General features: G+C 41.7%; 7 non-coding genes across 7 annotated transcripts; 6 read left to right on the top strand and 1 right to left on the bottom strand.

Moving 5' to 3' along the window:
• Positions 1-1,299: 1,299 nt before the first annotated feature.
• trnae-uuc (transfer RNA glutamic acid (anticodon UUC)) lies at positions 1,300-1,371 on the bottom strand. The gene has a single exon. It is a non-coding gene; the product is annotated as a tRNA-Glu (tRNA).
• Positions 1,372-6,692: 5,321 nt separating this feature from the next.
• On the top strand, positions 6,693-6,764 carry trnae-cuc (transfer RNA glutamic acid (anticodon CUC)). Its single transcript has one exon. It is a non-coding gene; the product is annotated as a tRNA-Glu (tRNA).
• Positions 6,765-8,764: 2,000 nt separating this feature from the next.
• Positions 8,765-8,836, top strand: trnac-gca (transfer RNA cysteine (anticodon GCA)). Its single transcript has one exon. It is a non-coding gene; the product is annotated as a tRNA-Cys (tRNA).
• Positions 8,837-11,217: 2,381 nt separating this feature from the next.
• Positions 11,218-11,289, top strand: trnac-gca (transfer RNA cysteine (anticodon GCA)). Its single transcript has one exon. It is a non-coding gene; the product is annotated as a tRNA-Cys (tRNA).
• A 930-nt stretch (positions 11,290-12,219) lies between these two features.
• trnac-gca (transfer RNA cysteine (anticodon GCA)) lies at positions 12,220-12,291 on the top strand. The gene has a single exon. It is a non-coding gene; the product is annotated as a tRNA-Cys (tRNA).
• Positions 12,292-17,310: 5,019 nt separating this feature from the next.
• trnac-gca (transfer RNA cysteine (anticodon GCA)) lies at positions 17,311-17,382 on the top strand. The gene has a single exon. It is a non-coding gene; the product is annotated as a tRNA-Cys (tRNA).
• Positions 17,383-17,932: 550 nt separating this feature from the next.
• trnac-gca (transfer RNA cysteine (anticodon GCA)) lies at positions 17,933-18,004 on the top strand. The gene has a single exon. It is a non-coding gene; the product is annotated as a tRNA-Cys (tRNA).
• Positions 18,005-18,104: the final 100 nt, after the last annotated feature.

Here is an 18,104-nt window from a genome sequence, read left to right on the forward strand (position 1 = left end):
ATAACTTAAAAAGCAGTCTTTTGTGTTAGAAGTGATGGTTCTTCCATACTTGTAACAAGAAGCAGAATTTACAATTTTGGCTATATGAAGTTTGCACAGAACTAAATAATGATCTGAGATATCATCACTTGGCTGAATAATTTCAACACCATCAACATCAATTCCATGTGACAGTATTGAATCTAGAGTATGATTTCGACAATGAGTAGGTCCTGAAACGTGTTGTCTAACCCCAATAGAGTTCAGAATGTCTATAAATGCTGATCCCAATGCATCTTTTTCATTATCAACATGGATTTTAAAATCACCAACTATTAAAACTTTATCTGAATCCAGAACTAACTCGGACATCTGAGAAATCCTGAAAACGTTGTTATAAATTGAAGCAACACTTCCACCTTTGCCTTTTAGACGCGGCTCATGTTTATAACAGTGATGTTAGGGGGTGGACTCATTTAAAATAATGTAATCATCAGGTTTTAGCCAGGTTTCTGTCAAACATAGTACATCTATATTATGATCCTGTGATTGCTGAATTGATACCTTGAACTGGTAATTAAGCTCTTGTCCAGGTGAAAATACTTGTGTCATGCATCTGAAAACACACATTGCAACCGTTATCTAGATGAAAATCTGCCTATCATCGGTCTGTCAAGGTACAAAATTGACATATTGTGAGGTTAATAACGAAAGTGAGACCAATTTTTAATCCGCAAAGTTGCTGATTATTCGCTCGTTCAGTTTAATGCAGATTACAATTTATTCTCAATGTCCAGGTGGCAATTAGTGATAAGGCTTCAAAATGGCAAGCCCGTGACATCAAAACAACATGGCATTACACCCTTCAAAGTAATAAAGCAGTTACAGAGTAGCAATGAAATTGTTCATTCGAAAATCAACTGGCTGCCAGCCTGCAGTTTATTTCCCCTTTAATCGCCGAGCTTGTCGGAGTGCTTGTGAGACGAATGGCAATACCGAAGCATGTCCGTGTCTTCCCTAGACATCGGAATGGGTGTGCAGAATATGTCTTTTTTGGAAAAAAAGAAGAATGCCTGAAGATTTGCCTTTTCTTCTGGATTTTGGAGAAGAGAAAAAAAACACATTAGACCAGCGACCTAAGGATTGCCAACACTCCAACCTACAGTCCTCCACTCTACCAGCTGAGCTATCGAAGTGGCAAAGTGTTAGACAGAACCTCGACATATCACGGTCCTGTAGCTCTACTGCTGGCCAAAAAGTCACTTCTGGTGCAGGAAGATGTGCTGGATTTTTGAGGAGGGAAGCAAAAAGAAGCATGCGTTCCCATACCGGGAGTCGAACCCGGGCCGCCTGGGTGAAAACCAGGAATCCTAACCGCTAGACCATATGGGATTTGGACACCTAAAACTTGCCAGTGGCGCACTTTCCATACATGTGGTCAGTGTGGGCGCAGGATCTTGTAGTGGCCTGTTGCTTTAGGTCTGCGACTGTAACAATGTGATAATAATTTGGCAAAACAAGAATTATCCAAAAGGACGGTTTTCTGAATTATATAGTGTTGTATGCATTCAAGGGATCTGTTTTTTTTACTCACCCCGGGGGGTCAGCTTTTTTGGCAGATTCCTGTGATTGCTGAATTGATACCTTGAACTGGTAATTAAGCTCTTGTCCAGGTGAAATAACTTGTGTCATGCATCTGAAAACACACATTGCAACCGTTATCTAGATGAAAATCTGCCTATCATCGGTCTGTCAAGGTACAAAATTGACATTTTGTGAGGTTAATAATGAAAGTGAGACCAATTTTTTATCCGCAAAGTTGCTGATTATTTGCTCGTTCAGTTTAATGCAGATTACAATTTATTCTCAATGTCCAGGTGGCAATTAGTGATAAGGCTTCAAAATGGCAAGCCTGTGACATCAAAACAACATGGCATTACACCCTTCAAAGTAATGAAGCAGTTACAGAGTAGCAATGAAATTGTTCATTCAAAGATCAACTGGCTGCCAGCCTGCAGTTTATTTCCCCTTTAAAAGCCGAGTGCTTGTGAGACGAATGACAATACCGAAGCATGTCCGTGTCTTCCCTAGACATCGGAAAGGGTGTGCAGAATATGTCTTTTTTGGAAAAAAAGAAGAATGCCTGAAGATTTGCCCTTTCTCCTGGATTTTGGAGAAGAGAAAAAACACACAACAAAAAAATAAGCCGGAGAAAAACAAGCACAGAGCGAGCCAGCCAGGAGTCAAACCTAGAATCTTCTGATCCATAGTCAGATCCATAGCGCTATCCATTGCGCCACTGGCCCACCGATAGTAAAGACCCCTGATTGCTACAGACTTGTTGGTTTTAGATGAGACAGTGGCAAGCATTGCTGTCTGCTTATTATCACCTTGTTATCAGGAGGTAAGCCCACCAGCCCCTCCCTGGTGGTCTAGTGGTTAGGATTTGGCGCTCTCACGCAGAGGCCCGGGTTCGATTCCCGGTCAGGGAAAGCTCTTTTGGCTTCCAAATTTGGATTGTGAATTAAAGCTCTGCTTACAGCTGTTAGAAAGCCAGCTACTAAACCAAAAAATGGTGAGCACTTGAAAAAAAGACCTCCTTCGAGCCGGAGTCGAACCCCCGGAAAAGCTCTTTTGGCTTCCAATTGTGGATTGTGAATTAAAGCTCTGCTTACAGCTGTTAGAAAGCCAGGTCCAAACCAAAAAATGGTGAGCACTTGAAAAAAAGACCTCCTTCGAGCCAAAATCGAACCAGCGACCTAAGGATTGCCAACACTCCAACCTAAAGTGCTCCGCTCTACCAGCTGAGCTATCGAAGGGACAAACTGCTAGACAGAACCTCGACATATCACGGTCCTGTAGCTCTACTGCTGGCCAAAAAAGTCACTTCTGTAAGCGTAACATGCTTCGGTATTGCTGTTTTTTTTTTTACTCACCCCGGGGGGTCAGCTTTTTTGGCAGATTCATGTGATTGCTGAATTGATACCTTGAACTGGTAATTAAGCTCTTGTCCAGGTGAAATAACTTGTGTCATGCATCTGAAAACACACATTGCAACCGTTATCTAGATGAAAATCTGCCTATCATCGGTCTGTCAAGGTACAAAATTGACATTTTGTGAGGATAATAATGAAAGTGAGACCAATTTTTTATCCGCAAAGTTGCTGATTATTTGCTCGTTCAGTTTAATGCAGATTACAATTTATTCTCAATGTCCAGGTGGCAATTAGTGATAAGGCTTCAAAATGGCAAGCCTGTGACATCAAAACAACATGGCATTACACCCTTCAAAGTAATGAAGCAGTTACAGAGTAGCAATGAAATTGTTCATTCAAAGATCAACTGGCTGCCAGCCTGCAGTTTATTTCCCCTTTAAAAGCCGAGTGCTTGTGAGACGAATGACAATACCGAAGCATGTCCGTGTCTTCCCTAGACATCGGAAAGGGTGTGCAGAATATGTCTTTTTTGGAAAAAAAGAAGAATGCCTGAAGATTTGCCCTTTCTCCTGGATTTTGGAGAAGAGAAAAAACACACAACAAAAAAATAAGCCGGAGAAAAACAAGCACAGAGCGAGCCAGCCAGGAGTCAAACCTAGAATCTTCTGATCCATAGTCAGATCCATAGCACTATCCATTGCGCCACTGATCCACCGATAGTAAAGACCCCTGATTGCTACAGACTTGTTGGTTTTAGATGAGACAGTGGCAAGCATTGCTGTCTGCTTATTATCACCTTGTTATCAGGAGGTAAGCCCACCAGCCCCTCCCTGGTGGTCTAGTGGTTAGGATTTGGCGCTCTCACGCAGAGGCCCGGGTTCGATTCCCGGTCAGGGAAAGCTCTTTTGGCTTCCAAATTTGGATTGTGAATTAAAGCTCTGCTTACAGCTGTTAGAAAGCCAGCTACTAAACCAAAAAATGGTGAGCACTTGAAAAAAAGATCTCCTTCGAGCCGGAGTCGAACCCCCGGAAAAGCTCTTTTGGCTTCCAATTGTGGATTGTGAATTAAAGCTCTGCTTACAGCTGTTAGAAAGCCAGGTCCAAACCAAAAAATGGTGAGCACTTGAAAAAAAGACCTCCTTCGAGCCAAAATCGAACCAGCGACCTAAGGATTGCCAACACTCCAACCTAAAGTGCTCCGCTCTACCAGCTGAGCTATCGAAGGGACAAACTGTTAGACAGAACCTCGACATATCACGGTCCTGTAGCTTTACTGCTGGCCAAAAAAGTCACTTCTGTAAGCGTAACATGCTTCGGTATTGCTGTTTTTTTTTTTTACTCACCCCGGGGGTTCAGTTTATTTGGCCAGATTCCTGTGATTGCTGGATTGATACCTTGAACTGGTAATTAAGCTCTTGTCCAGGTGAAAATACTTTTGTCTTGCATCTGAAAACACACATTGCAACCATTATCTAGATGAAAAACTGCCTATCGTCGGTCTGTCAAGGTACAAAATTGATATATTGTGAGGTTAATAATGAAAGTGAGACCAATTTTTAATCCGCAAAGTTGCTGATTATTCGCTCGTTCAGTTAATTGCAGATTACAATTTATTCTCAATCTCCAGGTGGCAATTAGTGATAAGGCTTCAAAATGGCAAGCCCGTGACATCAAAACCACATGGCATTACACCCTTCAAAGTAATGAAGCAGTTACAGAGTAGCGATGAAATTGTTCATTCAAAAATCAACTGGCTGCCAGCCTGCAGTTTATTTCCCCTTTAATCGCCGAGGTTGTCGGAGTGCTTCTGAAACGAATGACAATACCGAAGCATGTCCGTGTCTTCCCTAGACATCGGAAAGGGTGTGCAGAATATGTCTTTTTTAGAAAAAAAGAAGAATGCCTGAAGATTTGCCTTTTCTTCTGGATTTTGGAGAAGAGAAAAAAAAACACATTCGACCAGCGACCTAAGGATTGCCAACACTCCAACCTACAGTCCTCCGCTCTACCAGCTGAGCTATCGAAGGGGCAAAGTGTTAGACAGAACCTCGATATATCACGGTCCTGTAGCTTTACTGCTGGCCAAAAAGTCACTTCTGGTGCAGGAAGATGTGCTGGATTTTTGAGGAGGGAATCAAAAAGGAGCATGCGTTCCCATACCGGGAGTCAAACCTGGGCCGCCTGGGTGAAAACCAGGAATCCTAAGCGCTAGACCATATGGGATTTGGAAACCTTAAACTGGCCATTGGCTTCTGGCGCACTTTCCATACATGTGGTCAGTGTGGGCGCAGGATCTTGTAGTGGCCTGTTGCTTTAAGTCTGCGACTGTAACAATGTGATAATCATTTGGCAAAACAAGAATTATCCAAAAGGACGGTTTTCTGAATTATATAGTGTTGTATGCATTCAAGGGATCTGTTTTTTTTACTCACCCCGGGAGTTCAGTTTATTTGGGCAGATTCCTGTGATTGCTGAATTGATACCTCTAACTGGTAATTAAGCTCTTTTCCAGGTGAAAATACTTGTGTCATCCATTTGAAAACACACACGGCAACCGTTATCTAGAGGAAAAACTGCCTATTGTCACTCTGTCAAGGTACAAAAATGACATTGTGAGGGTAACAATGGAAGTGAGACCAATTTGTAATCGGCAAAGTTGCTGATTATTCGCTCCTTCAGTTTAACTCAGTTTACAACTTATTCTAAATGTCCAGATGGCAATTAGTGATAAGGCTTCAAAATGGCAAGCCCATGACATCAAAACCACATGGCATTACACCCTTCAAAGTAGTAAAGCAGTTACAGAGTAGAGATGAAATTGTTCAATCTAGAATCAACTGGCCCACCAGCCTGCATTTTATTACCACGTTAATCGCCGAGCTTATCGGAGAGCTTGTGTGATGAATGGCAATACCAAAGCATGTTACACGACTCCCCATAGACATCGGAACCTCAACCTATCAGGGTTCTGTAGCTCTACTGCTGTCCAAAAAGTCACTTCTGGTACAGGAACATGTGCTGGCTTTTTGAGGAGAGAAGCAAAAACATCAAGCTTTCCCATACCGGGAGTCAACCCCTGGCTGCATGGGAGAAATCCAGGAATCCTAACTGCTAGACCATATGGGAACTGGCCAGCTTTAACTGGGCACAAGCCTGTGGGCCACTTTCATTAAATCTGGCCAGTGTGGTTTACAGAAATAAATAGTGTTACATGCATTCAAGGGACATGTTTGTTGACTCACCCCGGGGGTTCAGTTTTTTGGCCAGAGTCCTGTGATTGCTGAATTGATACCTTGAACTGGTAATTAAGCTCTTGTCCAGGTGAAAATACTTGTGTCATGCATCTGAAAACTTACATTGCAACCGTTATCTAGATGAAAAACTGTCTATCGTTGGTCTGTCAAGGTCCAAAATTGACATACGAATGGCAATACCGAAGCATGTCCGTGTCTCCCCTAGACATCGGAATGGGTGTGCAGAATATTTTGGAAAAAAAGAAGAATGCCTGGAGATTTGCCTTTTCTTCTAGATTTTGGAGAAGAAGAAAAAACACAACAACAAAAAAAGCCGGAGAAAAACAAGCACAGAGCGAGCCAGCCTGGAGTCGAACCTAGAATCTTCTGATCTGTTGTCAGACACGTTATCCATTGTGCCACTGGCCCATCGATAGAAGAGACTCCCGATTGCTACAGAGTTGTTGGTTATATATGTGACAGTGGCAAGCATTGCTGTCTGCTTATTCTCAACTTGTTATCAGGAGGTAGGCCCACCAGCCCCTCTCTGGTGGTCTAGTGGTTAGGATTCGGCGCTCTCACCGCCGCGGCCTGTGTTCGATTCCCAGTCAGGGAAAGCTCTTTTGGCTTCCAATTGTGGATTGTGAATTAAAGCTCTGCTTACAGCTGTTAGAAAGCCAGCTCCAAACCAAAAAATGGTGAGCACTTGAAAAAAAGACCTCTTTCGAGCCGAAGTCGAACCAGCGACCTAAGGATTGCCAACACTCCAACCTACAGTGCGCCGCTCTACCAGCTGAGCTATCGAAGGGACAAAGTGCTAGACAGAACCTCGACATATCACGGTCCTGTATCTCTACTGCTGGCCAAAAAGTCACTTCTGTAAGCGTAACATGCTTCGGTATTGTTGTTTTTTTTTCTCACCCTGGGGGTTCAGTTTATTTGGGTAGATTCCTGTGATTGCTGGAATGATACCTTGAACTGGTAATTAAGCTCTTGTCCAGGTGAAAATACTTTTGTCTTGCATCTGAAAACACACATTGCAACCATTATCTGCAATATAACCAGCCTGCAGCCAGGAGTCGGACCCAGAATCTTTAGATCCGTAGTCAGACGCGTTATCCATTGCGCCACTGGCCCACCAATAGTATAGACCCCTGATTGCTACAGAGTTGTTGGTTTTAGATGTGACTATGGCAAGGATTGCTGTCTGCTTATTCTCACCTTGTTATCAGGAGGTAAGCCCTGATAATTGCCCAGCTTATCCGAGAGCTTGTGTGATGAATGGCAATACCGAAGCATGTTACATGACTCCCCATAGACATCGGAACCTCAACCTATCAGGGTTCTGTAGCTCTACTGCTGTCATAAAAAGTAACTTCTGGTGAAGGAAGATGTGCTGGCATTTTGAGGAGGGAAGCAAAAAAGTTCAAGCTTTTCCATACCGGGAGAAATGCATGGGAGAAAACCAGGAATCCTAACTGCTAGACCATATGGGAACTGGCCAGCTTTAACTGGGCACAAGCTTGTGGGCCACTTTCCATAAACTGGCCAGTGTGGTTTACAGAAATAAATAGTGTTGCATGCATTCAAGGGACATGAAAAACTGCCTATCGTCGGTCTGTCAAGGTACAAAATTGACATATTGTGAGGTTAATAATGAAAGTGAGACCAATTTTTAATCCGCAAAGTTGCTGATGTAGTTTCGTCTACCGGTTCACAGAATAATCACACTCAGTCAGTGGTTTTCTCTCAGAAGAAAATACTTTATTTTATGGAAAACAACGCGGAGAGTCCTTGCAAGGAAATCTCTCGAATGTTATTTGGTATCTCCTTATATACACTATATGGTGCGGTTCCACAATAGTCAAACTTTTCCTTATGATTTTAATGCCTCCCTAGAGAGGAGAGGCCCCCTGATTGATTTATTCTAAAGAAAGGCCCTGTATGTATGTCTGACCATAGGTTTGTCATCGGTTTTGTACATTCCAGCACGTAGGCAACTTTCTATTTTATTGCCTAAAATTTGTGACATTTTGGTAAAATGCACCACTTGTGGTGAAATTAACCATAATCCAACATTTTCTCTATGCATATTTCTACAGTATTATGGGACAAAACGTACAAAAATGGATTCCTCGGAGCTTGCAGAGTACAGCTGATGAGACTTCAACCACGAAATCGCTAAAATTTATCTGTCCAGGGAACCATTAGGAAGGGTGTGCTGAATAAATGGCAAATGTGAGTTTTTTTTTTAAAAAATGTCCATTTACAATTTATTCAGCGGGACTTCCGTAGTGCTCCCGTGGACATACATTTTTATGCAAATTCTACAGTATTATGTGACCAAACTTACATGAATGGACTCTACTGAGCGTGCTTTGTACAGAAGAGGTGTTTCCATTAACAATATTGCACTCATTTGAAATAAATCAAGTTAAATAGATTAGGAATAAGTGCAAACATATCTATATAGAAAGATTCTGTATGTGATTGTAACTCAGTGGCACATCCTCTCGGGTGGTTCTTTTTTTGTATCTGGCATGCTTGTCATATCCAAAAACTTTATTCAAAAGTGGGTCTGTCATCTTGTGTGAGGCTATGATCCAGGGAGTCTGTGGGGGTATAGCTCAGTGGTAGAGCATTTGACTGCAGCTCAAGAGGTTCCCGGTTCAAATCCGGATGCCCCGTTAGAATTTTGCATGTTAGGAATATGTGTAGCCATACCTTCCTGCCTTTTTTTGCTCATACTGTACAGGGTTATATCTCAATGGCACGGTGTTTGATTGCAGATCAAGAGGTCCCAGGTTCATTCCATGTGCCTAATTTGAGCTTTGGCATATTAGGAATAAACAAATCCTTGACATAAATTTATTTTTGAGGTTTGTGCTCATGTAGTACGGGGTTATAGCTCAACAACAGAGCATTTTTCTGCAGATCAATAGGTCTACATTTTGGATCTGGCTTGCTTGACAAAATCAACGTCATGATTTCAAAGTGAGTCTGTAATCAAGTCGTCCACAGTTCAAATCTGGGTGTCCCCTTTGGACTTGTCTTATTTGGAGGTTTTGAGTTGTAGAGTTGCTGATTCTGATTTGGAGTAACCAAAGACCTGAGTTTACAGTGAAGGAGTCAATGTTTGATATTGTTGAATCGTAGGATCTAACTTAATTTTTGGCTCGAAGCACAGAAGTCTGTAGGGGTATGGCTTAATGAAAGAGCATTTTTCTGCAAATATGTGGGGGCATAGTTCAGTGGTAGAGCATTTGAGTGCAGATCAATAGGTCCACAATTCAAATCCGAGTGCCGCTTATGGACTTGGCAGATTAGGAATAAGTGCAAACATATCTATATAGAAAGATTCTGTATGTGATTGTAACTCAATGGCACATCCTCTCGAGAGGTTCTTTTTTTTATCTGGCATGCTTGTCATATCCAAAAACTTTATTCAAAAGTGAGTCTGTCATTTTGTGTGAGGCTATGATCCAGGGAGTCTGTGGGGATATAGTTCAGTGGAAGAGCATTTTTCTGTAAAGATGTGGGGGTATAGTTCAGTGGTAGAGCATTTGACTGCAGATCAAGAGGTCCCCGGTTCTAATCCGGATGCCCCTTTGGATTTGGCATGTTAGGAATATGTGTAGCCATATCTTCCTGCCTTTTGTGCTCATACTGTACAGGGTTATATCTCAAAGGTACGGCGTTTGATTGCAGATTAAGAGGTCCCAGGTTCATTCCATGTGCCAAATTTGGGCTTGACATAAATTCATTTTTGATGTTTGTGCTCAGGCAGTGCGGGGTTATAGCTCAACAACAGAGCATTTGTCAACCAAAGACCTAAGTTTACAGTGAAGGAGTCAATGTTTGATATTGTTGAATCGTAGGATCTAACTTAATCTTTGGCTCTAAACACAGAAGTCTGTAGGGGTATGGCTTAATGAAAGAGCATTTATCTGCAAAGATGTGGGGGCATAGTTGAGTGGTAGAGCATTTGAGTGGAGATCAAGAGGTCCTTGGTTCAAAATTGGGTGCCGCTTATGGATTTGGCAGATTAGGAATAAGTGCAAACATATCTATATAGAAAGATTCTGTATGTGATTGTAACTCAGTGGCACATCCTCTCGAGAGGTTCTTTTTTGTATATGGCATGCTTGTCATATCCAAAAACTTTATTCAAAATTGAGTCTGTCATCTTGTGTGAGGCTATGGTCCAGAGAGTCTGTGGGGGTATAGTTCAGTGGTAGAGAATTTGACTGTAGATTAAGAGGTCCCCGTTTCAAATCTCGGTGCGCCCTTTGGAATTGGCATGTTAGGAATATGTGTAGCTGTATCTTCATACTGTATGCGGTTATATCTCAATGGCACAGCGTTTCATTGTAGATCAAGAAATCCCAGGTTCATTCCATGAATGCTTGGGCATATTAGGAATAAACAAATCCTTGACATAAATTCATTTTTGAGGTTTGTGCTCATGCAGTACGGGTTATAGCTCAACGACAGAGCATTTGTCTGCAGATCAATAGGTCTACATTTTGGATCTGGCTTGCTTGACATAATCAACAAAATGATTTCAAAGTGAGTCTGTAATCAAGTCGTCCACAGTTCAAATCTGGGTGTCCCCTTTGGACTTGTCTTATTTGGAGGTTTTGAGTTGTAGAGTTGGTGATTCTGATTTGGAGTAACCAAAGACCTGAGTTTACAGTGAAGGAGTCAATGTTTGATATTGTTGAATCGTAGGATCTAACTTAATCTTTGGCTCGAAGCACAAAAGTCTGTAGGGGTATGGCTTAATGAAAGAGCATTTTTCTGCAAAGATGTGGGGGCATAGTTCAGTGGTAGAGCATTTTAGTGCAGACCAAGAGATCCAAGGTCAAATCCGAGTGCCGCTTATGGATTTGGCAGATTAGGAATAAGTGCAAACATATCTATATAGAAATATTCTGTATGTGATTGTAACTCAGTGGCACATCCTCTTGAGAGGCTATTTTTTGTATCTGGCATGCTTGTCATATCCAAAAACTTTATTCAAAAGTGAGTCTGTCATCTTGTGTGAGGCTATGATCCAGGGAGTCTGTGGGGGTATAGCTCAGTGGTAGAGCATTTGACTGCAGATCGAAAGGTCCCCGGTTCAAATCCGGGTGCCCCCTTTGGATTTGGCATGTTAGGAATATGTGTTGCCATATCTTCCTGCCTTTTTGTGCTCATACTGTAAGGGGTTATATCTCAATGGCACGGCGTTTGATTGCAGATCAAGAGGTCCCAGGTTCATTCCCTGTGCTTAATTTGAGCTTGGAATATTAGGAATAAACAAATCCTTGACATAAATTCATTTTTGAGGTTTGTGCTCATGCAGTACGGGGTTATAGCTCAACAACAGAGCATTTGTCTGCAGATCAATAGGTCTACATTTTGGATCTGGCTTGCTTGACATAATCAACGACATGATTTCAAAGTGAGTCTGTAATTAAGTAGTCCACCGTTCAAATCTGGGTGTCCCCTTTGGACTTTGTCTGCAGATCAATAGGTCTACGTTTTGGATCTGGCTTGCTTGACATAATCAACGACATGATTTCAAAGTGAATCTGTAATCAAGTCGTCCACAGTTCAAATCTTGGTGTCTCCTTTGGACTTGTCTTATTTGGAGGGTTTGAGATGTAGAGTTGTTGATTCTGATTTGGAGTAACCAAAGACCTAAGTTTACATTGAAGGAGTCAATGTTTGATATTGTTGAATCGTAGGATCTAACTTAATCTTTGGCTCTAAACACAGAAGTCTGTAGGGGTATGGCTTAATGAAAGAGCATTTATCTGCAAAGATGTGGGGGCATAGTTGATTGGTAGAGCATTTGAGTGCAGATCAAGAGGTCCCCGGTTCAAATCCGAGTGCAGTTTATGGATTTGGCAGATTAGGAATAAGTGCAAACATATCTATATAGAAAGATTCTGTATGTGATTGTAACTCAGTGGCACATCCTCTCGAGAGGTTCTTTTTTGTATCTTGCATGCTTGTCATATCCAAAAACTTTATTCAAAATTGAGTCTGTCATCTTGTGTGAGGCTATGGTCCAAGGAGTCTGTGGGGGTATAGCTCAGTGGTAGAGCATTTGACTGCAGATCAAGAGGTCCCCAGTTCAAATCTGGGTGCCCCCTTTGGGTTTGGCAGGTTAGGAATATGTGTAGCCATATCTTCCTGCCTTTTTGTGCTCATACTGTATGCGGTTATATCTCAATGGCACAGCGTTTCTTTGTAGATCAAGAAATCCCAGGTTCATTCCATGTGCCTCCTTTGGGCATATTAGGAATAAACAAATCCTTGACATAAGTTCATTTTTGTGGTTTGTGCTTATGCAGTATGGGTTATAGCTCAACGACAGAGCATTTGTCTGCAGATCAATAGGTCTACGTTTTGATCAGATGCAACTACACTCACAATTTAAAAGATACATTATTTGTATGCTTGGCGAAAGAGATGTGTTTTTAATCTAGATTTAAACAGAGAGAGTGTGTCTGAACCCCGAACATTATCAGGAAGGCTATTCCAGTGTTTGGGAGCCAAATGTGAGAAAGCTCTACCTCCTTTAGTGGACTTTGCTATCCTAGGAACTACCAAAATCCAGCGTTTTGTGACCTTAGGGTGCGTGATGGATTGTATCGTGGTAGAAGGCTAGTTAGGTACGCAGGAGCTAAACCATTTAGGGCCTTATAGGTAAGTAATGATAATTTGTAACTGATACGGAACTTAATAGGTAGCCAGTGCAGAGACTGTAAAATTGGGGTAATATGATCATATTTTCTTGACCTCGTAAGGACTCTAGCTGCTGCATTTTGGACTACCTGTAGCTTGTTTATTGACAAAGCAGGACAACCACCTAGAAGTGCATTACAATAGTCCAGTCTAGAGGTCATGAATGCATGAACTAGCTTTTCTGCATCAGAAACAGATAACATGTTTTGTAGCTTGGCAATGTTTCTAAGATGGAAGAATGCAGTTTTTGTAACATTGGAAATATGATTTTCAAAAGACAAATTGCTGTCTAATATAACACCCAGATTTCTGACTGTAGAGGAAGTAACAGTACATCTGTCTAGTTGCAGATTGTAATCTACAAGATTCTGTGTAGTGTTTTTTGGTCCAATAATTAATATCTCTGTCTTATCCGAATTTAATTGGAGAAAATTATTTGTCATCCAATCTTTTACATTTTTAACACACTCTGTTAGCTAAGATAATTAGGAAGTTTCATCTGGTCTCGTTGAGATATATAGCTGAGTATCATCAGCATAACAGTGGAAGCTAATTCCGTATTTTCTAATAATATTACCAAGGGGCAACATGTATATTGAAAATAGAAGGGGACCTAGGACGGATCCTTGTGGCACTCCATATTTTACTGATGATAAATAAGATGACACCCCATTTAAGTAAACAAAATGGTAGCGATCGGACAGGTAGGATCTAAACCATCTTAGAGCCTGCCCTTGAATACCTGTATAGTTTTGTAATCGATCTATGAGTATGTCATGATCTATGGTGTCGAACGCAGCACTAAGATCAAGTAAGACTAGAAATGAGATGCAGCCTTGATCTGACGCAAGGAGCAGGTCATTTGTAATTTTAACAAGTGCAGTTTCTGTGCTATGGTGGGTCCTAAAACCTGACTGAAATTCTTCATACAGATCATTTTTATGCAGGAAGGTGCTCCATTGAGCAGACACAACTTTTTCTAAAATTTTAGACATAAATGGAAGATTTGAAATAGGCCTATAATTTGCCAGTACACTAGGATCTAGTTTTGGTTTCTTAATAAGAGGCTTGATAACCGCCAGCTTGAATGGTTTTGGGACGTGACCTAAAGATAACGACGAGTTAATGATATTGAGAAGCGGTTCTTCGGCTACAGGTAACAGCTCTTTTAGTAATTTAGTGGGTACAGGATCTAATAAACATGTTGTTGGTTTAGATACAGTGATAAGTTAATTTAGCTCTTCCTGTCCCATATTTGTAAAGCAGTGCAGTTTATCTTTGGGTGCGATGGATGAAACTGAAGTGTTAGACGCTGTAGAATCTACATTCGCTATTGTATTTCTAATGTTATCTATTTTATCAGTGATGAAATTCATAAAGTCATTACTATTTAACGTTGGTGGAATATTTGAATCAGGTGGCGTCTGGTAATTTGTTAACTTAGCCACTGTGCTAAATAAAAACCTTGGATAGTTTTGGTTATTTTCAATGAGTTTGTGTATATGCTCTGCCCTAGCAGTTTTTAGAGCCTGTCTATAGCTGGACATACTGTTTTTCCATGCAATTCTAAAAACTTCCAAGTTAGTTTTTCTCCATTTGCGTTCAAGAAAACGAGTTACTTTCTTGAGAGAGTGAGTATTACTGTTATACCATGGCACGGTACGTTTTTCTCTAACCTTTTTCAATTTGATGGGGGCAACAGCTTCTAATGTATTAGAGAAAATAGTGCCCATGTTGTCAGTAATTTCGTCTAATTCATGTGTATTTTTGGGTACAAATAGCAGTTGAGATAGATCAGGCAGGTTATTTGCGAATCTTTCTTTGGTGGCTGGAACAATAGTTCTGCCCAGACGGTAACGGTGAGACATATAGTTAATATCAGTTATACGCAGCATGCACGATACAAGGAAATGGTCTGTAATATCATCACTTTGGGGTACAATATCTATAGCAGTAAGATCGATTCCATGCGATATAATTAAATCTAGTGTATGATTAAAACGATGAGTGGGCCCGGTGACATTTTGCTTGACTCCAAAGGAGTTTATTAGGTCAGTAAACGCAAGTCCTAATGTATCATTTGCATTATCAACGTGAATATTAAAATCTCCCATGATTAGCGCCTTATCAACTGTAACTAGAAGGTCTGAGAGGAAATCTGCAAATTCTTTTAGGAATTCTGTATACGGCCCTGGTGGTCTATACACAGTAGCCAGAGCAAGAGATACATTAGATTCCTTTTGCATGTCTGACAGTGTAACATTTAGCAGAAGTATTTCAAAAGAGTTAAACCTGTATCCTGTTTTCTGGGTAACATTGAGAATATCACTATATATTGTTGCAACACCTCCGCCACGACCAGTCTGATGGGGCTCATGCTTATAACAGAAGTTTGGTGGAGTAGACTCATTTAGACCAAAATAATCATTTGGTTTTAGCCAGGTTTCAGTCAAGCACAGTACATCAAAACTATTATCTGTGATCATTTCATTTACAATAACTGCTTTGGGTGTGAGTGATCTAATATTTATGAGCCCAAACTTTAAAAATTGTTTTTGTTCATTTACTTTACATTTTTCTGGTTTAATTACGATAAGATATTTTCTAGATCCTACATTATATTTTGACCTCACTATTCGGGGAACAGACACAGTCTTAATAGTTTTTACAGCGCAAGTACTTTTATCATTTAAGCGGGTGGAACAAAACTCATCACGAACGTCGCCGTGGGCGTCGTGCTGCGAACCGTCTCGTTCAGGCTGCTGAAGTCCCTCTTCAGCGTCTCCGTCTGCCGCAGCGTGGTGTCGTTAACCCCGGCGTGAAGCACGACCGCTCTGGGGCTCTCGCCGGCCTTCAGGATCGCGGGTATCTGCGCAGAAACATCGAGAACACGAGCACCAGGCAAACAATGAGTGTGCACTTTACCTTCGGCTAACGTAGCACTCACGTGTCGGACGATGGAGTCTCCGATGATCACAGCGTCGCGTCCTGTCTTCCCGGAGGGGAGCGAAGCGGTTCCGGATGGAGATGTCGAAGGCAGGAGGGGGAGAAGTCGTCACCCGTGACCCGGCTCGCGTCCTCCGCTGTGGATGCACCCAGGGTCCGTGGTGTCCCGGCGTCGCAGTGAAGGACATCTGGGAAGATCGCGTCCTGGGTGCACCGGGCCTGTGCAGAGAAACACACAGAGTAGACGTGGTGGGACTGTTAGCAGCACGCTGTATACTTACCCCGGACTTGTGAGCGTCAGCCCGGGATGATTCCAGCACCGCTCTCCGCTCTCTCAGCTGGGCCTGCCTTTCCTCCAGGTCGCAAATCTGCTTTCCCACGGCCTCGAGCTTGAGCTGCACAGAGTGGAGACATTCATTCGCCATTAAAGCAAGTAACAGTGAGTACAGCAGTGGTAATGTGTGTGAATAGAGTATTAGCAATGTAAGCGCAGTTAGCAGCAACCACGCTTGCTGATGCTAATGGGCTCAAAGCTAGTAGCGGACCCGGGAGATCAAAAAAAACTAGTGATAGCGAGGCGCTCTGATTGTTTTTGTTGTAGAATACAATAGAGGATATATTCACACGTTATATAAACGGAAACAATGATGTATAAAATTGATTTTTAAGTTAAAAATAGTCAATGAAAAGAATATAGTGACGGAGCTCAAACGCTATAAAAAAATATGTGTAGCCATATCTTCCTGCCTTTTTGTGCTCATACTGTATGCGGTTATATCTCAATGGCACAGCGTTTCATTGTAGATCAAGAAGTCCCAGGTTCATTCCATGTGCCTCCTTTGGGCATATTAGGAATAAAGAAATCCTTGACATAAGTTCATTTTTGTGGTTTGTGCTCATGCAGTACGGGTTATAGCTCAACGACAGAGCATTTGTCTGCAAGTCAATAGGTCTACTATTTTGATCTGGCTTGCTTGACATAATCAACGACATGATTTCAAAGTGAGTCTGTGATCAAGTCGTCCACAGTTCAAATCTGGGTGCCCCCTTTGGACTTGTCTTATTTGGAGGTTTTGAGTTGTAGAGTTGTCGATTCTGATTGGGAGTAACCAAAGACTTGAGTTTACCGTGAAGCAGTCAATGTTTGATATTGTTGAACTGTAGGATGTAACTTAATCTTTGGCTCTAAGCAAAGAAGTCTGTGGGGGTTTGGCTCAATGAAAGAGCATTTTTCTGCAAAGATTTGGGGGTATGGCTCAGTGGGAGAGCATTTGACTGCAGATCAAGAGGTCCCCGTTTTTGAAGATTAGGAATAAGTGCAAACATATCTATATAGAAAGATTCTGTATGTGATTATAACTCAGTGGTACATCCTCTTAAGAGGTTCTTTTTTGTATCTGGCAAGCTTGTCATATCCAAAAACTTTATGCAAAAGTGAGTCTGTCATCTTGTGTGTGGCTATGATCCAGGGAATCTGTGGGGGTATAGCTCAGTGGTAGAGCATTTGACTGCAGATCAAGAGGTCCCCGGTTCAAATACGGATGCCCCCTTTGGATTTGGCATGTTAGGAATATGTTTAGCCTTATCTTCCTGCCTTTTGTGCTCATACTGTACAGGGTTATATCTCAATGGCACGGCATTTGATTGCAGATTAAGAGGTCCCAGGTTCATTCCATGTGCCTAATTTGGGCTTGGCATATTAGGAATAAACAAATCCTTGACATAAATTCATTTTTGATGTTTGTGCTCATGCAGTACGGGGTTATAGCTCAACAACAGAGAATTTGTCTGCAGATCAATAGGTCTACGTTTTGGATCTGGCTTGCTTGACATAATCAACGACATGATTTCAAAGTGAGTCTGTAATCAAGTCGTCCACAGTTCAAATCTGGGTGTCCCCTTTGGACTTGTCTTATTTGGAGGTTTTGAGTTGTAGAGTTGTTGATTCGGATTTGGAGTAACCAAAGACCTGAGTTTACAGTGAAGCAGTCAATGTTTGATATTGTTGAATCGTAGGGTCTAACTTAATCTTTGGCTCTAACCACAGAAGTCTGTGGGGGTATGGCTCAATGAAAGAGCATTTTTCTGCAAAGATGTGGTGGGGGTATAGTTCAGTGGTAGAGCATTTGACTGCAGATCAATAGGTCCCTGGTTCAAATCTGGGTGCCCCTTGTGGATTTGGCAGTTTAGGAATAAGTGCAAACATATCTATACAGAAAGATTCTGTATGTGATTGTAACTCAGTGGTGCATCCTCTCGAGAGGATCTTTTT

The sequence above is a fragment of the Carassius carassius genome, chromosome 38 (assembly GCF_963082965.1).
Source record: "Carassius carassius chromosome 38, fCarCar2.1, whole genome shotgun sequence".
Classification (NCBI taxonomy): domain Eukaryota; kingdom Metazoa; phylum Chordata; class Actinopteri; order Cypriniformes; family Cyprinidae; genus Carassius; species Carassius carassius.